Source organism: Glycine soja, chromosome 3 (assembly GCF_004193775.1).
Source record: "Glycine soja cultivar W05 chromosome 3, ASM419377v2, whole genome shotgun sequence".
Classification (NCBI taxonomy): domain Eukaryota; kingdom Viridiplantae; phylum Streptophyta; class Magnoliopsida; order Fabales; family Fabaceae; genus Glycine; species Glycine soja.
Window position 1 is genome coordinate 13,143,837 of NC_041004.1, and position 22,622 is coordinate 13,166,458.

Sequence of the window (22,622 nt, forward strand, 5' to 3'; positions counted from 1 at the left end):
GTGATACACTTGAGTGGGTGAGGTATTCAAACAACAACTATAATTGTCTTGTTATGTTTGATTTGTTTGTTTGAGATGGCAGGAACAAATCCTAATGATGGAGGGGGGCTTTCGCAATTCCAAATGCAAGATTTGATGCAACATATGGAGAGGTTAATGAAACAACGAGATGATGTGCTCCATGAGAGGTTGGATCAAATGGAGAACAGAGATCATAATGAAGAAGAAAGGAGGAGAAGATGGAATGATGGTGTTCCTAGACAAAACCGAATTGATGGTATTAAACTCAACATTCCTCCTTTTAAAGGAAAGAATGATCCGGAGGCCTACTTGGACTGGGAGATGAAAATAGAGCATGTTTTCTCATGCAACAACTATGAGGAGGACCAAAAGGTGAAGCTTGCCACCACGGAGTTTTTCGACTATGCTCTTGTGTGGTGGAACAAGCTACAAAAGGAGAGAACAAGAAATGAAGAGCCAATGGTTGGTACATGGATGGAGATGAAAAAGATCATGAGGAAGCGGTATGTGCCGGCTAGTTACTCAAGGGACTTGAAATTCAAGCTCCAAAAACTAACCCAAGGCAACAAGGGGGTTGAGGAGTATTTCAAGGAAATGGATGTGCTCATGATTCAAGCAAAGATTGAAGAAGATGAGGTGATCAGGATATAACCAAGGGTAAGGACCATGAAGCACTTGAAGGGCCCATGACCAGAGGCAGACTTAAACAAGCCCAACACTTCATAGAGACAAGGCTGGTCATTTGTATAGCTGCCATTGATGATGATTGAAGGCCTAAGTGGAGAAAGATGAAGGCCCAGAGGCAGAGGCACTACCAAGACTACTAATTGTTGCTGAAGGCCCAAACTAACTTGAAGGCCCAAGTTAAATAAGTTTTTAGTTATAATTTATTTTTATTGTAATTTTGGCCCAAACTGTTTAGAAGGCCCATGTCTATTTTTATCTTTTTGTTCAGATACACTATAAGTATTTGTTTTTGTTTTCAATAAAGAAACTTTTGGCATTTGATAAAATTTCGTGAGAGTTTCTCTCTAAGTTCCTTGTTGAACCAATCTCAGACTTATCAAGGTAATCCTTGTGGCGTCTACCCTGACTTATCTTCCTTCACCGGAAGTGGCGTCATCCAAACCTCCGTAGCCTGTATCAAATGATCCGCTCCTACTCAGGTTCACATCATCTGGTATCTGAGCTTCGGCTCTTGATACAGGTTCTATCCTATCCTATCCTATTTTTCTTCTTTGTAATTTGTCTAGATTCGTGTTTTTGTCCTTGTTCTGTTATTTGCGTTCTTGTTTACATCTTGTTTCGTTCTTGTTTGCGTCTTGTGTTCTGTTATTTGCGTTCTTGTTCTTGTTCTTGTCACGTTCTTGTTCTTGTTTCTTGTGTCTTTCAGACTTTGTGTCAAAAAAAAAAAATCTGTTTGAGTCTTGTTTCTTGTTCTTGTGCCTGTCATATTGTATCCTGTCTTCTGTTCATAACTTTTGTTTCAGCCTATTCAAATTCTGTTTGGGGTAAAAATTGCCTAATTGCCGAATTGCTAAATTGTCAAATTTGCCTAATGATGATTGCCTATTGAACGAATTCTAATAGCTGGACGTCTGAAAAAAAAAACAAAAAAAAAAGACAAAATAAAAAGAGAACGAAAAAAAGAAAGAAAGAAAGAGAGAAAGAAAGAAAGAAAAAAAAGGAAACAGTTGCAAAAAAAAAGTTGCAAAAATTTTGAAAAAAAAAGTGGGTGTTTGATCTTTGAACACGAAATTGAGGCATTTAGAGGTGTTTTTTTGAAAGAAAATCGTGAAACAAATCCCCTTATCTAGATTCTCCTTTGAATTCTGAGCGTTTTGATATATAGTGGGCCTCAAACAGACAACCGTAGCAAAAGTTATGAGCATTTGAAGTTTACTTGTCCTATCTGTTGTCTTATCTGTTATCCTATCTAATATCTTATCTGTTATCCTACCTAATATCTTATCTGTTATCCTATCTAATATCTTATTTGTTATCATATCTGTTACCCAAATTAAAGCTCATCTGTTATCCAAATCCAATCTAATATATTATTATCCAAATCAAAGTCCAAGTTGTTATCCCAAATCAAATCTGTTTGTGATCATTATATTGTCTTTCCTTTTATTTTATATTACCTTGTGTGTCTAATTTGGTCCATCCAGGAACTTAAGAGGAAACATGAGTGGTAAAAGGCAAGAGGGAATACATTACACAAAAGCCTATATTGAGAGCATTAAACACGAGTGTACTACCATCTAAGAGTTAAACACGTGAGTAGAGTGTTGTGAGGTCCTAAAACCTTAATAATTTTTATTGCACATTTTTTTTCCTGTTGAATTATGGCTGGAGCAGGTGGTGGTGGTGACAAGTATCATCAGTTGGACGGAGGTCAACGTCTGTTACTGGATGCGATGAATGCACAGATGCAACGTTTGCTGGACCGTACCAATGAGGAGGTTTATGGATGACTAGAAGCTTTGGAGAACCAAGCCAATCAGAATGCTAGACGAAATATAGATGGGAAAAGAGGTAACAATGGCGGTAATGACGGACCGAGGCAGAACCGGGTTGAGGGAGTAAAGCTCAATGTTCCTCCCTTCAAAGGTAGAAGTGATCCAGATGCCTACCTGGACTGGGAAATCAAGACTGAGCACGTATTTTCCTACAATGACTACACTGATGCGCAGAAAGTCAAGCTAGCAGCAGTTGAATTCTCCGACTATGCCCTTGTTTGGTGGCATAAATACCAGAGAGAAATGTTGAGAGAGGAACGGCGAGAGGTAGTTACATGGACTGAGATGAAAAGGGTGATGAGAAAAAGGTATGTGCCCACTAGCTATAACAGAACCATGCGACAGAAACTCCAAGGGTTGTCCCAAGGGAATTTAACCGTGGAAGAATATTATAAAGAGATGGAAATGACGTTAGTGAGGGCCAACATCGAAGAGGACTCCGAAGACACAATGGCTCGTTTCCTGAATGGTCTAAACCTTGAAATCAGAGATGTTGTTGAATTACAGGAGTATGTGGTGTTGGATGACTTGTTACATAGGGCGCTCCGGGTTGAACAACAAATTAAAAGAAAAAGTGCAACAAGGAGGAACTCACCCAATACTTACAACCAAAACTGGGACAACAAATCCAAGAAGGAGGGAGGTAATTCGTTCCGACCTGCAGCCACATCCCCGCATGGAAAGTCAGCAGCGTCCAGTGTAGGTGGAAGCAAACATAACACCTCCACTTCCTCATCCAATACTGGAACCAGAAACATAAAATGTTTCAAGTGCTTAGGCAGAGGACATATTGCTTCTGAATGTCCAACCAGGAGGACCATGATCATGAAGGCTGATGGAGAAATCACTAGTGAGTCTGAAATCAGTGAAGAAGAAGTGGAAGAAGAAGAGTATGAGGAGGAAGCTATGCAAGGTGATATGTTGATGGTGAGAAGGCTGTTGGGAAATCAAATGCAGCCACTGGATGACAATCAAAGAGAAAATATTTTCCACACCAGGTGTGTAATTAATGGTAAGCTGTGCTCTTTAATTGTTGATGGAGGAAGTTGTACCAATGTTGCAAGTTCCACATTAGTGACAAAACTGAATTTGGAAACTAAGCCCCATCCTAGACCATACAAACTTCAGTGGCTTAGTGAAGATGAAGAGGTAAAAGTGACTCAACAGGTTGAGGTGTGTCTCAATGACAAGGTGTTGTGTGATGTGGTCCCAATGGAAGCGACCCATGTGCTGTTAGGAAGACCGTGGCAGTATGATACCAAGGCAGTGCATGATGGCATCACCAACAAAATCTCTTTCAAGCAAGCTGACAAGAAGATTGTTCTCAAACCGTTATCTCCTCAAGAGGTTTGTGAGGATCAGATAAAAATGAGAGAAAAGGAAAAGAGTGAGACACTTGAGAGGAAAAAGAGTGAGACACTTGAGAAGGAAAAGAGAGGAAAGAAAAAGAGTGAAACTCTTGAGAGGGAAAAGAGAGAAAACAAAAAGAGTGAAACACTTGAGGGCAAACAGCTTTATTTAGCAACAAAAAGGGAGGTAAGGAGGGTGCTTTGTGCGAGACAACCCCTCTATTTATTGTTTTCTCAACGTCAGATGTTGCATGCTAACCCAATTGATGAATTTAAATTGCCTTCTAGTATTCAGTCTCTTCTGCAGGATTTTGATGATGTGTTTCTAGCAAGTGTACTAGATGGTTTGCCACCATTGAGGGGAATTGAGCATCACATTGATCTCATTCCAGGAGCGTCCTTGCCCAATCGGCTATCTTATAGGAGCAACCCACAAGAAACTAAGGAGATCGAAAGGCAAGTGTTCGAACTCCTGAGCAAAGGTTGGGTGAGAGATAGTATGAGTCTGTGCGCTGTACCTGTCATTCTTGTACCGAAGAAGGATGGCTCATAGAGGATGTGTTCTGATTGTAAAGCCATAAACAACATCACCATCAAGTATAGGCACCCAATCCCCAGGTTAGATGATCTTCTTGATGAACTGTATGGTGCATGTGTGTTTTCTAAAATTGATTTGAAAAGTGGCTATAATCAGATTAGAATCAGAGAGGGAGATGAATGGAAAACTGCCTTTAAAACAAAATATGGTTTATATGAGTGGATGGTTATGCCATTTGGTTTGACTAATGGCACCTAGTACTTTCATGAGATTGATGAACCAAGTTTTAAGGGAATTTATTGGGAAATTTGTGGTGGTGTACTTTGATGATATTCTTATCTATAGCATTAGTCTTGATTTGCATGTTCAACATTTGCAATATGTTTTAAGTGTGCTTAGGAAAGAAAAATTGTATGCCAACCTAGAAAAGTGCTCCTTTTGTACTGATCATGTGGTGTTTCTGGGTTTTGTTGTTAGTGCTTAGGGAGTACGGGTGGATGTGGAAAAGGTTAAGGCCATTCAAGAATGGCCAACACCTAAGACCCTGAGTGAGGTGAGGGGATTTCATGGTTTAGCAAGTTTCTATAGGAGATTTGTTAAGGATTTTAGTACATTGGCTGCACCTCTAACTGAAGTTGTTAAGAAGAATGTGGGTTTCAAAGGGGGTAAGAAACAAGAAGAGGCCTTTGCTGCCCTCAAACATAGGTTAACTAATGCACCCATTCTTGCTATGCCTAATTTTGCAAAATCATTTGAAATTGAGTGTGATGCGTCAAATGTGGGTATTGGGGCTGTTTTGTTGCAAGAGGGACATCCGATAGCTTATTTTAGTGAAAAGTTAGGAGCCGCTGCCCTTAACTATTCAACTTATGATAAGGAATTGTATGCTTTGGTTAGGGCTTTACAAACTTGGCAGCATTACCTATTACCCAAAGAGTTTGTCATCCATAGTGATCACGAGTCCTTAAAATACTTAAAAGGCCAAGGAAAGCTTAATATGAGGCATGCTAAGTGGGTAGAGTTTTTAGAGCAATTTCCATATGTCATCAAACATATAAAGGGGAAAGGGAATGTAGTGGCTGATGCATTGTCTAGGAGACATGCTTTACTTGCTATGCTTGAAACTAAACTGTTTGGTCTCGAGTCTTTGAAAGACATGTATGTGCATGATGTGGACTTTGCTGAAATTTTTGCTGCATGTGAAAAGTTTTCTGAAAATGGTTACTATAGGCATAATGGATTCTTGTTTAAAGCAAATAAATTATGTGTGCCTAAGTGTTCCATTAGAGAGTTGCTTGTGAGGGAATCACATGAGGGGGGGTTGATGGGACACTTTGGGGTTCAAAAGACCCTGGAAATTCTGCAAGAGCATTTCTTTTGGCCTCATATGAGGTGTGATGTGCATAAGTTTTGTGGTCATTGCATTGTGTGTAAACAAGCTAAATCTAAGGTTAAACCTCATGGATTGTATACTCCTTTGCCTGTTCCTGAATATCCTTAGACTGACATATCTATGTACTTTGTTTTGGGGCTGCCCAAAACCAAGAATGGAAAGGATTCTGTGTTTGTTGTTGTTGACAGGTTTTCTAAGATGGCACACTTCATCCCTTGCAAGAAAGTGGATGACGCTTGTCATGTGGCTGATTTGTTTTTCAAAGAAATAGTGCAGCTTCATGGATTACCGAGGAGCATTGTCAGTGATAGGGATGCAAAATTCCTTAGTCACTTTTGGAGGACCTTGTGTGGTAAGATTGGTACTAAATTGTTGTTTTCTACTACTTGTCACCCACAAACTGATGGTCAAACTGAGGTAGTCAATAGGACTTTAGGCACACTGCTTAGGACTGTTTTAAAGAAAAATCTTAAATCTTGGGAAGCCTGTTTGCCTCATGTTGAGTTTTCTTATAATCGGGCTGTCCATAGCACAACTAATTGTTCACCATTTGAGATAGTGTATGGATTTAATCCTTTGACTCCTCTTGATTTGTTGCCTATGCCTAACATTGCTATGTTTAAGCATAAGGATGCACAGGCTAAAGCTGAGTATGTGAAGAAGTTGCATGAGCAAGTGAAGGCTCAAATTGAAAAGAAAAATGCGAGCTATGCAAGGCAAGCCAACAAAAGCAGAAAGAAAGTCGTGCTTGAACCAGGTGATTGGGTTTGGGTACACCTGAGGAAGGAGAGGTTCCCAAAACATAGGAAGTCCAAGCTTCAACTGATGCAATCCTCCCTAGGAAGGGACCAGTCACTAGAACCATGAGCAAGAGGCTCCAAGAAGATTGGGCTAGAGTTGCTGAAGAAGGCCCTAAGGTTCTCATGAACCTTAGGGTAGATTTCTGAGCCCATGGGCCAAGGTTAACCCTAGGGCCTTCTTCAGCAACTCTAGCCCAATCTTCTTGGAGCCTCTTGCTCATGGTTCTAGTGACTGGTCCCTTCCTAAGGAGGATTGCATCATCCCCTTCCCCTTGAAGAGGATTTGACCTCAAATCTGTTAGTTCCTCCTCCTCAATATCAGCTCCACCTGCAAAAGGAATTAAATCAGAAATGTTAAAAGTGGTGCTGACTCCATACTCTTCTGGGAGGTCCAACCTATAGGCATTGTTATTGATCCTCTCCAAAACCTGAAAAGGTCCATCCCCTCTAGGGCTAAGCTTGGATTTCCTTTTAGTAGGGAATCTATCCTTCCTAAGATGGAGCCAAACCCAGTCACCCTTATTAAGAACTAGCTCTTTTCTTCCTCTATTGCCTTTAGTTGAATACACCTTTGTTTGGTTCTCTCTTTGGTTCTTAACCCTCTCATGCAACTTCTTTACAAATTCTGACCTAGATTCCCCTTCTTTATGTATAAAAGAAGTTTCCAGTGGGAGGGGAATGAGGTCTAACGGTGTTAGGGGATTGAACCTATAGACAACCTCAAAAGGGGACTGCTTGGTGGTTGGTAGATTTCTGAGCCCATGGGCCAAGGTTGGGTCCAATTATCTTTGTACATATTAGACTAAGATGTCATTATATTTGGTCCTTGTATTTAGGGCTCCATATTGTAGGTAGGTACCCTAGAAATATAGGATTTTTCAGCCCTTGTATTTTAGGGCACCTAGACTAGTTTTTGTATTAGGGGTAGTTTTGTAATTTCACATGCACTAAGTGGATATTTGATGCGTGTGGTTGGAAATAAATTTAATTGAATAGGTAGAAGCCCAATCCAATTAAATTTTAGAGGGGGAGGTGAGCATTTGCTTACTACACCCCATTGCCACATCATATAGTCACACTTTGTGCATGTCCTTCATGCTTTTCATGCCTCATGACACCTAAGCACACTTAGTGGAGAATCTTGGAATTGATCTTGGATTAGTGGGCTGAACCATAACTAAAATTCACTAATCATAATTAGTGAAATTTTGGCTCCAAAGTTTGGCTCCACAAATTCAATTTCAAATTCAAGTGAAATTTGAATTTCCCTCCAATTTTGTGTGACACTTAGGCTATAAATAGAGGTTATGTGTGTGCATTTTTTTCAACTTTGATCATTTGAATATTAAACTTCAGATTTCAAAGCTCATTTGGAGCACAAAATTTCGTGCTCTTCTCTCCCTCTCCCTTCATTCATCTCCTTCTTCCTCCAAGCTATTATCCATGGCCTCTTATGGTGGTGAGCTTCTTCTAGACTCATCTTCTCCTTGAAGTGGCGTCTCCTCTCTCTCTTCCTTCTCCATTCCGCTGCCATTCATCTTCCAAGAAGCAAAGGAATCCATTGATGAAGAAGATCCTAGGCCTACAAGCTCCAATGGAGCTTGCATCATCAACCTAGAGGAGACGGACCATTCCAAGTGTTGGAGAAGATCAATGACAATGCCTATAAGATTGACTTGCCTAGTGAGTATAATGTAAGTGCCACTTTCAATGTGTCTGATCTATCTCTTTTTGATGCAGATGGAGGGGCCTTGTATTTGAGGACAAATCCTTTTCAAGAAGGAGGGAGTGATGAGGACATAACCAAGGGCAAGGACCATGAAGCACTTGAAGGGCCCATGACCAGAGGCAGACTTAAACAAGCCCAACACGTCATAGAGACAAGGCTGGTCATTTGTATAACTGCCATTGATGATGATTGAAGGCCCAAGTGGAGAAAGATGAAGGCCCAAAGGCAGAGGCACTACCAAGACTACTAATTGTTGCTGAAGGCCCAAACTAACTTGAAGGCCCAAGTTAAATAAGTTTTTAGTTATAATTTATTTTTATTGTAATTTTGGCCCAAACTGTTTAGAAGGCCCATGTCTATTTTTGTCTTTTTGTTCAGATACACTATAAGTATTTGTTTTTTTTTTCAATAAAGAAACTTTTGGCATTTTCATAAAATTGGGTGAGAGCTTCTCTCTAGGTTCCTTGTTGAACCAATCTCAGACTTATCAAGGTAATCCTTGTGGCGTCTACCCTGACTTATCTTCCTTCACCGGAAGTGGCATCATCCAAAACTCCATAGCCTGTATCAAACATTCCGCCCCGTAAGATTCACATCATGAGGAGGTAACTATGGCTCGATTTCTTAATGGTTTGACTAATGATATCCGTGATATTGTTGAGCTACCGGAGTTTGTTGAAATGGATGATTTGCTTCACAAAGCAATCCAAGTAGAGCAACAATTAAAAAGGAAGGGAGTGGCTAAGAGGAGTTTTACCAACTTTGGTTCTTCTAGTTGGAAAGACAAAGGTAAGAAAGATGGGGCTGCTACTTCTAGTAGTTCCACACCTATCCCATCAAAAACTCGCTCAAAGTCCCAAGAGGAACCCTCTAAAAGTAGTAGAGATGTGAAGTGTTTCAAGTGCCAAGGCCTAGGACACTATGCTTATGAGTGCCCTAACAAAAGGTCCATGGTTCTTAGAGATGGAGAATATATAAGTGAATCCGATGTTGAAGAGGAAGAGGAGAGTGAGTACGTAGAGGAAGAGGAGACTCCGGAGGGAGATTTGTTGATGATTAGGCGGTTACTTGGTGGTCAATTGAAGCATGAAGAGGAGAGCCAAAGAGAAAACATCTTTCACACTAGATGTTTAATCAATGGCAAGGTGTGCATGGTGATCATTGATGGAGGTAGTTGCACCAATGTGGCTAGTGCTAGATTAGTGTCAAAGCTAAATTTAGCTACTAAACCACATCCTAGGCCATACAAACTTCAATGGCTTAGTAAGGATGGGGAGGTGCAAGTGAGGCAGCAAGTTGAAGTGGACGTTTCCATTGGGAAATACAATGATAAGGTACTTTGTGATGTTGTTCCTATGGAGGCCAGTCACTTACTTTTGGGGAGACCATGGCAATTTGATAAAAGAGCCAATCATGACGGTTACACCAACAAGATCTCTTTCATGCACCAAGACAAAAAGATTGTGCTCAAGCCATTGAGTCCACAAGAAGTGTGTGAGGATCAAAAGAAAATGAGAGAAAAACTTCTTCAAGAGATAAGAGAAAAAGAAAAAGTGAGCAAAAACACTTGAGAGTGAGAAAAAGAGGGAAACACTTGAGAGGAAAAAGAGTGAACAAAAGAAGAGTGAAACACTTGAAGTGAGGGAGAGCTATTTAGCCACAAAAAGTGAGGTCAAGAGGTTGTTTCGGGCTAAACAGTCACTATATATCTTGTTTTGCAAAAATCAGATTTTGACCACTAACACTTTTGATGATTTTGAAGTGCCTTCTAGTGTTAAAACTCTTTTGCAGGATTTTCAAGACATTTTTCCACCAAATGTGCCAAGTGGACTACCACCTTTGAGGGGAATTGAGCATCAAATTGATCTTATTCTGGGAGCTTCTTTGCCCAATAGGCCAGCCTATAGAAGTAATCCACAAGAAACCAAAGAGATTCAAAGAAAAGTGGATGAACTCATTAGCAAAGGTTGGGTAAGAAATAGTATGATCCTTGTGATGTCCCAGTGATTTTGGTCCCTAAAAAGGATGAGACATGGCGCATGTGTTCCGATTGTAGAGCCCTTAATAACATCACCATTAAATATAGGCATCCTATACCTAGGCTTGATGATTTGCTTGATGAATTGCATGGTGCATGTTACTTCTCTAAAATCGATTTAAAAAGTGGATACAATCAAATTAGGATTAGAGAAGGGGATGAATGGAAAACTGCTTTTAAAACAAAATATGGTTTGTATGAATGGTTGGTTATGCCTTTTGGCCTAACTAACACTCCTAGCACTTTCATGAGATTAATGAACCATATCTTGAGAGAGTTCATAGGAAAGTTCGTTGTGGTGTACTTTGATGATATTCTTATCTATAGCACTTCACTTGATTTGCATATTGATCATTTAAAATCTGTCTTGACTGTGCTTAGAGAAGAACAATTGTATGCCAATCTTGAAAAATGCATCTTTTGTACTAACCATGTTGTGTTTCTTGGTTTTGTTGTGAGTTCAAAAGGAGTGCAAGTTGAGGAGGAGAAGGTTAGGGCTATTCATGAATGGCCTACACCTAAGTCCGTGACCGAGGTGAGGAGATTTCATGGCTTAGCAAGTTTTTATAGACGATTTGTGAAGGATTTTAGCACATTGGCAGCACCTCTCAATGAAGTGCTCAAGAAAAATGTTGGTTTCAAATGGGGAGAGAAACAAGAAGAAGCTTTCAATGTTCTCAAGCAAAAGCTAACTAATGCCCCCATACTTGCGTTGCCAAACTTTCAAAAATCTTTTGAAATTGAGTGTGATGCTTCAAATGTTGGGATTGGGGCTGTGTTGATGCAAGAAGGCCATCCAATTGCTTATTTTAGTGAAAAGTTAAGTGGTCCTACCCTTAACTATTCAACTTATGACAAGGAGTTGTATGCCTTAGTACGGGCTTTGAAAACATGGCAACACTACCTTTATCCCAAGGAATTTGTCATTCATAGTGACCATGAGTCCCTCAAATATATCAAGGGGAAAGGCAAGCTTAACAAAAGGCATGCGAAGTGGGTGGAATTCCTAGAGCAATTCCCTTATGTTATCAAACATAAAAAGGGAAAAGGTAATATTGTAGCCGATGCTCTTTCTCGGCGTCATGCATTACTTTCTATGCTTGAAACAAAATTGATTGGTCTTGAATGTTTGAAAAGCATGTATGAAAATGATGAAACTTTTGGAGAAATTTTTAAAAATTGTGAAAATTTTTCAGAAAATGGTTTCTTTAGACATGAAGGCTTTCTTTTCAAAGAAAACAAATTGTGTGTGCCTAAATGTTCTACTAGAAATTTGCTTGTTTGTGAAGCACATGAAGGAGGTTTAATGGGGCATTTTGGGGTCCAAAAGACTCTAGAAACATTACAAGAACATTTTTAGTGGCCTCATATGAAAAAGGATGTGCAGAAATTTTGTGAACATTGCATTGTATGTAAAAAGGCAAAGTCTAAGGTAAAGCCTCATGGATTGTATACTCCATTGCCAATTCCGGAGTATCCTTGGATTGATTTATCCATGGATTTTGTTTTGGGGCTGCCAAAAACAAGCAATGGTAGAGATTCCAATTTTGTGGTTGTTGATAGGTTTTCTAAAATGGCTCATTTTATTCCATGTAAAAAGGTTGATGATGCTTCCCATGTGGCTGATTTGTTTTTCAAGGAGATTGTGAGACTCCATGGTTTGCCAAGGAGCATTGTTAGTGATAGGGACTCTAAGTTCCTAAGCCATTTTTGGAGGACTTTGTGGAGCAAGTTGGGCACTAAATTGTTATTTTCATGGAGCAAGTTGGGCACTAAATTTTTATTTTCAACCACTTGTCACCCACAAACCGATGGGCAAACGGAAGTTGTTAATAGGACTTTGGGAACTTTGCTTAGGACAGTTTTGAGGAAGAACTTAAAAACTTGGGAAACTTGTTTACCCCATGTTGAATTTGCTTACAATAGAGCTGTTCATAGCACCACTAATTGTTCTCCTTTTGAAGTTGTTTATGGTTTTAACCCACTAACTCCTCTTGATCTTTTGCCTATGCCTAATGTTTTTGTTTTTAAGCATAAAGAAGGTCAAGCAAAGGCGGACTTTGAGAAGAAGCTTCATGAGAGAGTCAAAGATCAAATTGAGAGGAAAAATAAAAGCTATGCTAAACAAGCCAACAAAGGGAGAAAGAAGGTTGTCTTCGAACCCGGAGATTGGGTTTGGGTGAACATGAGAAAAGAAAGGTTTCTGGAACAAAGAAAATCAAAGCTTCAACCAAGGGGAGATGGACCATTTCAAGTGCTTGAAAGAATCAATGACAATGCTTACAAAGTTGATTTGCCAGGTGAGTATAATGTTAGTTCCACCTTCAATGTCTCTAATTTATCTCTTTTTGATGCAGATGGAGAATCCGATTTGAGGACAAATCCTTCTCAAGAGGGAGAGAATGATGAGGACATGACCAAGAGCAAGGGCAAGGATCAACTTGAAGGACTTGGAGGACCTATGACAAGGGCTAGAGCAATGAAAGCCAAGGAAGCTCTTCAACAAGTGTTGTCCATACTATTTGAATACAAGCCCAAGTTTCAAGGAGAAAAGTCCAAGGTTGTGAGTTGTATCATGGCCCAAATGGAGGAGGACTAAATGACACCACTTTGTCTCAATTTTAGAGTGTTTAGTTTGTCTAAATAATGGCCCAATCCTTGTAAAGTTGGCTGACCAAAAATATGTTTTGGGTTAATCAACTAAAAGGGCTTTAGTTAGGTTTAGTTCAAGTTGTAATAAGGGCCCAATTGGCAACCTAGGCATCAGCATTTTGGGAGACCAAATGGTGGCTGACTTGTTGGCTGTTGGGGTGACTTTTGATTGCCACAATTTCAGTTACACTCAGCCATTAAGTTTTTTTTAATTCCCTAGGTTAATGGCATTAAGTTATTTTAATTCTAGGTTAGTGGGTCATTACTAAAATCTGTTGTAAAGCTTCTATATAAGCTGAACCATTTTATCAATAAACACAAGTTGAGTTTTATTCAGAAAATTAGAGTTTATCTCTTTTATCTTAGTGAAAGTGATTCTCCTAAATTCTTGAGTGATTCAAGAACACCCTGGTTGTATCAAAGGACTTTCACAACCTTTGTTTGTTGCCCTCACCGGAAAGAGTGATTCTTTCCTTCCTTTCATCTTCAACCTTGTTCTTTCAAACCACAATTCCAGAAAATCCACCTCTGCCCAGAATTATCTCGTGGTCATAACTCCCATTTTACACACTTAAATTAAGTGATTCTGGAGCCTAAATTGAATTTCAAAACGAGACCTTTCACCTCGTTTTGGAATCACCTCATTTGGAGCCCTGTAGCTTCAGTTATTGCCATTTCTATATTTCTGTCCAGACACCACTTAACCTACGTTTTACCTTCCCATTCATCCATTTTATGCCAAGAACCACCTTATTAAGACCCATGAAATTAACCACCTTATTTTCCATCCTTTCCTTAATCAATTTCCGCATTTTCCATCAAGGTTTAATTCTAGACGATCCTAAGTCAGCCCTTGTGCCATGGGGGTTCATATCAGATTCAGCCGCATAATATATCGAGACAATGAAAATTGAACACGAAAGCTCTCGCCAAATTCAAACGGGCATAACTTTTGACTCGGGTGTATGATTGATGCTGATAATATATCGAGACGCGCGAAAATGAACAACGGAAGGTCTCGAGAAATTCAAATGGTCATATCTTTTCACTTGGAGGTCCGATTTAGGCGCATAATATATCGAGACCCTCAGAATTGAACGCGGAAGCTCTCGGCAAATTCAAACGGCCATAACTTTTGAGTCGGGTGTATGATTGATTCCGATAATATATTGAGACGCTCGAAAATGAACAACGAAAGCTCTCGAGAAATTCAAATGGTCATAACTTTTCACTCGGAGGTCCGATTCAAGCGCATAATATATCGAGACACTCAAAATTGAACGCGGAAACTCTCAGCAAATTCAAACGGCCATAACTTTTGACTCGGGTGTATGATTGAGGCCAATTATATATTGAGACGCTCGAAAAATAACAAAGGATGTTCTAGAGAAATTCAAATGGTCATAACTTTTCACTTGGAGGTTCGATTCAGGCGCAAAATATATCGAGACACTCGAAATTGAACACGGAAGCTCTCGGCATATTCAGACGGCCATAACTTTGAACTCAACTGTATGATTGATGTCGATTATATATCGAGACACTCAAAATTGAACGCGGAAGCTCTCGGCAGATTCAAACAATCGTAACTTTTTAGTCGGGTGTGTGATTGATGCCGATTGTCATACCCTAATTTCGTCCGGGGACCATCTGTTTGTTGGGATGCGACCCTCGTTTGACCACTTCGAGGTACTTGGCACCCATCGTTGCACAATCCGTGAAGTTTCGTGACATGCCGGAAGTCAAAAGGAAGCATTGTTGCACAATCTGTGAAGTTTTGTGACATGCCAGAAGTCAAAAGGAAGCATTGTTGCACAATCCGTGAAGTTCCGTAACATCCCGGAAGTCAAAGAAGGGATAATTACGTAATCTGTAAGGTTTCATGACATTACGGAAAGAAAACAAGTATCATTACGTAATTCATAAATTTTCGTAATATTACGGAAAAAGAATCAGCAAAAAAAGGCAGGGGGTGTATTTAGGAAATAGGGGTGTGCAAATAACAATCAGGCCCACTTGGGCCTTCCAAGAAGTTCCACCAGAAGGAGGTGCCTTCTGGAGGAAGCAACCTAGCTCGCCTAGGCGAGCTGGGTGGCAAGCTCCTCCCTCTTTATCCCTATAAATTAGGGAAGGAGGGTAGAACAAAAATGTTCAACCCTCCTGGTATATGAGAATCACTTAAAATTAGTGAGAAAAATTGTTTCCGTGAAGAAAATCCAAGCCGAGGCGCTTCCGTAACGCTTCCGAGACGTTTCAGTGGGTGATTTCGCAAAGATTTTCCACCGTTCTTCGTCGTTCTTCGTTCGTTCCTTGTCGTTCTTCGGTCTTCAACCGGTAAGTTCCCGAAATCGAACTTTTCAATTCATTCTATGTACCCTTGGTGGTCCCCACTTGTTTTGCGTGCTTTTATTTTCATTTCATTTACTTTCCGTACCCCCTTTTGACGTGCTTTAGTCATTTATTTAAGTCTTTTTCTCGCCTAATCAAAAAATAAAATAAAATTCCACCGATCATTTGAATTGTAACATCTTTTAATTTCTGTTAAAATGAAATCCGACCGTTCGATCGTGCCGTAACCACGTTTAAAACCAAAAAAGAGGCAAAATAATAATATAATAATAATAAAAAATATCTTTTAGTAAAAAATAAAAAAAGTCAATCGGACGTTTTTTCTTTGGGATTTTTCTTTCTTAATCGAATTGACTAATAACCAAAGTGAAACTAAGGCTAAAATCAATTCATAAACCAAACTTTTGGTCATCGCCTAAAAAGCCATTTTTAAGGTCCAACGCCTTAAAATGGTCTTTTCCGCTTTTATTTGGTTAAACGTGGATTTCTAAAGCCTAAAATCAACGCGTAGCTTTGTCACCTCTTTCAAAAAATAATAAAAGATCATTAATGGTCCAATGCCTTAATGTTTTCTCTCCTTTCAAAAAGAACCGAAAGATTGTTTAATGGTTCAACGCCTTAAATAACCTTTCATTCAATCAAAATATATCTTGCAAAAAGGATAAAAACAACTTAACCAACGCTTAGTTCTCAAAGAACTGTGTAGGTCTGATTTCCTTATCACAATTGAGGAATACGTAGGAGCAAGGGAAACACCCTTGTCGACCACAAAAAAGAAAAAAATATAAAAAGGTACAAAAAGACATAAAAACGTAAAAAGGGAACATAAAACAAAACGAAGTCATGTTTGCACACTTGATTAAAGGCTGCCGTCCCTTGTGACGGACGTGTGGGGTGCTAATACCTTCCCCGTGCGTAAATACAACTCCCGAACCTTTCACTTAAAGTTCGTAGACCACGTCTTTTCCGGTTTTTCCGACGTTTTCCTCAAATAAACGTTGGTGGCGACTCCGCGCGTATTCCTTTCTTCGAAGATGCCCCCGCGAGCCCCGCGTTGCGCTCCCGCCAATGGGTAGGTTGCGACAGTTGGCGACTCCACTGGGGACTATTTTTAGAGAGTTAGGCTAGTCAATCAGTGTGCATTCCTTACCATGACTTCTCTCCTTTGTTCCCTTTTCTTTTCCTTATGTTCTTGTATATATAACTCTTTGATGCTTCTAGTGTGTTTTAAAATGTATGCATGAGGTAAATATTTATTCATTTGATGCACACAAACACCAACACTATTTGCACACACGGTGAGTTGAAAGAGGGCCCTATACCCGGGTTCGTGGGAACATAAGGAGTGGAGGTGAATTTGTGATCATGCTAGGTCTCCGACTTGCTTGATTACAGTGAACCCTCATCTAGAGTTTTTCTCTTTGATAACATATTGTTGCTAGTAGTCCCTATTGCTGCAATATGTTCTTTGAAGGGGATGATGATACCTCTAGAGACCATCAAGAGAGATATGACCGCCTTGGGAATTATCACTAAAAGCCATTTTAGCTCCCTCCCCATGTAGGTCCCTAAAATAGGGGCACGGAGGAAACACGCTGCGTGCCGCTTTTTCACACTGCCATGCATGTAGATATTGTCGTACTATGTACATCCTCGTATTGTGCCTTTCGCATATGCATCATGCACGGGTTCTGTCTTGATCCCCTCTCTTTGGCAAACCAACAGAAGGTCCGTGCCACCTTCTTAAATACATACGTCGGGCACTGTGCTACCCCAAGATGTTGTATCTAAGAAGGAGACAATTTCCCGGGCTCCCGTATTCATAAATTGCATCTGTGTCATATGCATTTCTTCATGCATTCATCCATTCCACCCATGATAGATGTTGGAGTTTTGATTCGCATTGGGTTTTTGTCTCACTTTAGTAAAACATAGGAACAAATCAAACTGGAAAAAGGTTTTATCAAGTCAAGATTAAGGGCCTAGATATCACCAGCATTAAGGAGTTGGGGCGGTTGATGGGACCTCTCCAAATGCAAGCCTTCCGCAAGGCGTACGGAAAGATTTTAGATTTGACCATAGCAGAGATATCCACAGAAGCCGTTGTATCACTCACCCAATATTATGACCAGCCTTTGAGATGCTTCACATTTGGAGACTTCCAATTAGTTTCGACTGTTGAAGAATTTGAGGAAATTCTAGGATGTCCTCTTGGGGGAAGGAAACCGTATCTTTTCTCCGGGTTTCTTCCCTCCTTGAGCAAAATTGCAGTTGCGGTCAGGGATTCGGCGAGAGGATTGGATCGTGTAAAGCAAACTCGAAATGGCGTAGTGGGGCTACCACGGAAGTACTTAGAAGGCAAGGCAAGGGATATGGCGAATTAAGAGGAGTGGGTCCCGTTTATGGATGTATTAGTATTGCTAATCTTTGGGGTTGTCCTCTTTCCAAACGTGGACGGTTTGGTGGACCTAGCCGCAATTAATGCTTTCCTTGCATATCATCGTAGCAAAGAAAGCCCGATGGTAGCTATCTTGGCAGATTTATTTGACACATTTGACCGAAGGTGCGAGAAGAGTAGCGCACGGATCATCTGCTGTTTACCCGTTCTTTGTGTATGGTTGGTTTCGCACCTATTCCAACAAGACATAAGGCATCCATGTCCGCTCCGAAGCCATCGCTCGTGTGTCGAAAAGAGAAGAGTAGATTGGGACCAACACTTGGCTGGGATAGGAGGTAGAACAATCAATTGGTTTCCTCGATGGAAGGAAGGAAAGGAGGGAGTTCTCTTCTCATGTGGGGACTACCCAAACATCCCGTTGATAGGAACGAGGAGTTGCATTAACTACAATCTCACACTTGCTATAAGACAGTTAGGGTACCCCATAAGGGGAGCACCGGCGGAAGAAAGCATGTCTCCTTTCCTTGTGAGAGATTTCGGCGCGCAAAGTTTCAAGGTTATACAAAGAGTCCATAAGGCGTGGGAAAGCCCGTTAAGGAAAGATAAAGAACTTAGGGGCATTCGTAATGGCATCATCGGTGGTTATCATGAATGGCTGAAAGTTCATACACGAGGGTTAGATTGGCTCTCCAAGTTAAAGATTATCAACGAAGAGAACTTCAAAGCTCCGGAAGAAGATGAAGAAGTCTGAGCTCTAAAAACAGAACTAGGAAAAGCAAGACTTGCCAAAGAAAAATTCAAGTCGGTCGCTACAGACGTCCGAAAAGAGTGTGCCAGGTTACGAGAAGAAAATGCAGCTACCGCAAGAGCCCTTGAACAAGAAACCAAGAGGGCTCGCAAGGAAGAGCATGGCTGTGACAAATTTCGTGGAGCTTTGTGGGGGTAGCAATAGTGAGCTCAAGCTTCGAAGGGAAGAGAGAGACCAATCACGAGCACACAGCGTGGTCCTGAAAGAGGAGTTAGTTGCTTGCTCAAGGTCCAAAAGAAACTTGTCTCAGCGTTTATGCGAGACAGAGACCAACATGTTAGCCATCGTCAGCAAGTACCAAGAAGAACTAAATCTAGCCACGGCCCACGAGCACAAAGTGGCGGACGAGTATGCCCAAGTGTACGCAGAAAAGGAGGCTAGAGGAAGGGTGATCGACGCGTTACATCAAGAAGCAACAATGTGGATGGACCGATTTGCTCTTACCTTGAACGGGAGTCAAGAACTTCCCCGATTGCTAGCCAAGGCCAAAGCGATGGCGGACACCTACTCCGCCCCCGAGAAGATCCACGGACTTCTCGGCTATTGTCAGCATATGATAGATTTAATGGCCCATATAATTAGAAACCGCTAGGAAGTTTGTATTGTCACTCGGATCTTGACTAGTTATAACTTTCTGAATAAAATGAGTTTATCCCATGTTTTTATTCCAAAGATCAGTGCGAATCAAATCACTCCCGCATTTTATCTCTAGCATGCATTCATTTTTTTTCTTTACCTACCCCTCACGTTTGGTTTTTTCGGAAAAACACCATAACTAAACGCGCCCCAATGCATCCCTATCGCACCAGATTCAAATATAGAACGATGGGTGATCAAGAGGAGACACAGGAACAGATGAAAGCCGACATGTCGGCTTTGAAAGAGAAAATGGCTTCCATGATGGAGGCCATGTCAGGAATGAGACAACTCATGGAGAAAAACATGGCCACCGCTGCTGCTGTTAGTTCGGCTACCGAAGCAGACCCAACTCTCCTGGCTACTGATATGAACCCTCATGGCACAAGGGCTGACTTAGGATCGTCTAGGATTAAACCTTGCTGAAAAATGCGGAAATTGATTAAGGAAAGGATGGCAAATAAGGTGGTTAATTTCATGGGTCTTAATAAGGTGGTTCTTGGCATAAAATGGAATAATGAGATGAGAAAACGTAGGTTAAGAATCAAGCTACAGGGCTCCAAATGAGGTGATTCCAAAACGAGGTGAAAGGTCTCGTCTTGAAATTCAATTTAGGCTCAAAAATAACTTAATTTGAGTGCGTAAAACGGGAGTTATGGCCACAAGATAATTCTGGGCAGAAGTGGATTTTCTGGAATTGTGGTTTGAAAGAACAAGGTTGAAGATGAAAGGAAGGAAAGAATCACTCTTTCCGGCGAGGGCAACACACAAAGGTTGTGAAAGTCCTTTGATATAGCCAGGGTGTTCTTGAATCACTCAAGAATTTAGGAGAATCACTCTCACTAAGATAAAAGAGATAAACTCTAATTTTCTGAATAAAACTCAACTTGTGTTTATTGATAAAATGGTTCAGCTTATATAGAAGCTTTACAGCAGATTTTAGTAATGACCCACTAACCTAGAATTAAAATAACTTAATGCCATTAACCTAGGGAATTAAAAGAACTTAATGGCTGTGAAATTGTGGCAACCAAAAGTCACCCCCAACAGCCAACAAGTCATCCACCATTTGGTCTCCCAAAAGGCTGATGCCTAGGTTGCCAATTGGGCCCTTATTACAACTTGAACTAAACCTAACTAAAGCCCTTTTAGTTGATTAACCCAAAACATATTTTTGGTCAGTCAACTTTACAAGGATTGGGCCATTATTTAGACAAACTAAACACTCTAAAATTGAGACAAAGTGGTGCCATTTAGTCCTCCTCCATTTGGGCCATGATACAACTCACAACCTTGGACTTTTCTCCTTGAAACTTGGGCATGTATTCAAATAGTATGGACAACACTTGTTGATGAGCTTCCTTGGCTTTCCTTGCTCTAGCCCTTGTCATAGGCCCTCCAAGTCCTTCAAGTGGATCCTTGCCCTTGCTCTTGGTCATGTCCTCATCAGCTACCGCGCACCATCCTCTCCCAAACACGGTAGGACGAGAAAGGAGCACACTGGGGCACATCAGCAACCCCCATTTAGGATACAACTGGGTGGCTTACCCTTATGGATTACCACCTAATTACACGCCACCAATCATGCGTGATGACGCGGGTCATGTCCCTTCCCCCATCCTTGAAGGAGAGCCTCCTCGACAGCCCGACGAGGTCCACGAGGATCATCGAGAGTATGCCCAAGGGGATGTCGATTTCTACCCCCCGGTCCCCGTCGAGGGGCCAGCACCCAACACATTGCCTCAGCACAACCTCACAGCACAACCAATATTCTTGTCCACAGAAGGACCACCCCTGGCGGTGGAAGAAAGAAGGAAACTTGATCTCATCGAGGAGAGATTGAGAGCTGTTGAAGGCTTTGGTGACTATTCGTTCGCGGACATGGCAGATCTTTGCTTGATACCGGATGTCGTCATCCCCCCAAAATTCAAGGTACCTGATTTCGACAAGTACAAAGGGACGACTTGTCCTAAAAACCATCTCAAGATATATTCTTGCAAGATGGGGGCGCATTCTAGGGATGAAAAGTTGTTAATGCACATTTTTCAAGATAGCTTGGCTGGAGCCGCGGTCATTTGGTACACTAATCTGGAAGCTTCCCGCGTCCGTACTTGGAAGGATCTGATTACTTCCTTCCTTAGGCAATATCAGTACAATTCCGATATGGCTCCCGATCGCACTCAGCTGCAGAACATGGTTAAGAAGGAAAGTGAGACCTTTAAAGAGTACGCTCAGCGGTGGAGAGACCTGGCAGCACAAGTGGCCCCTCCCATGGTCAAAAGGGAGATGATTACCATGATGGTAGACACCTTGCCAGTGTTTTACTACGAGAAGTTGGTAGGCTATATGCCCTCCAGCTTCGCGGACTTGGTGTTTGCCAGGGAGAGAATCGAAGTAGGTTTGAAGAGAGGGAAGTTCGATTACGTCTCCTCCACAAGTACCAATGCTAGGAGGATCGGAGCAACTGGGGCAAAAAGGAAGGAAGGAGATACTCATGCCGTCACTTCGGCACCCGCATGGGTCAAGCAACCGCAGACCTCTCATGGTACCCATCAGTATGCGCAACATCACCCGAGCTTCTCAGCTCGTGCTGGGAACTCTTCGAATTCAGCACCCGTACAGCCTAGAGTGCCCGCCCCCATCCAAAGGGAGGCCCCCCAAGCTCCAGCTCCAACCACGACTCGCCCGGCCGGCAATGCCCACTTTGGCGCCATTTCCAACGTGATGAGGAACTTTCCCCCGAGGCCAATTCTAGAATTCACCCTGATCCCAATGACGTACGAAGACCTCTTGCCGTCCCTCATCGCCAACCAGATGGCTGTCGTATCTCCCGGGAAGATCTACTAAACTCCTTTCCCAAAGTGGTATGACCCTGACGCAACTTGCGCATACCATGGGAAAACTCCGGGCTACTCTATCGAAAAATGCCTGGCCCTTAAATACAAGGTCCAACATTTGATAGATGCCGGATGGCTGACGTTTCAAGAGGATTGGCCCAACGTGAAAACAAACCCGCTCGCCAATCATGGAGGGGGAGCAGTTAACGCCGTCGAATCGGGGAGGCCGCGCAGGTCTAAGCCTTTAAAGGACGTGACGACCCCCAGGAGGTTTATCTACGAGGCCCTACAAAATGGGGGCATAATTCCCCACGTTGGGCACGAAGAGGATTCCTGTTTGATGCATCCCGGCGAGCTACATAACATGGAAACATGTTTAGCAGTGGAGGACCTTTTGCAACAGATGATAGATCAAGGCCGACTGGAAGTCGGCGATGAGGGGAGGGAAGAGCAGCATATATGTATGCAGTCCACAGATGAGAGAAGTTTTGGAAGGCCTAAGCCTTTGGTGGTATATTTCACCAAAGACGTAACTCCCCAAATACCCCGATA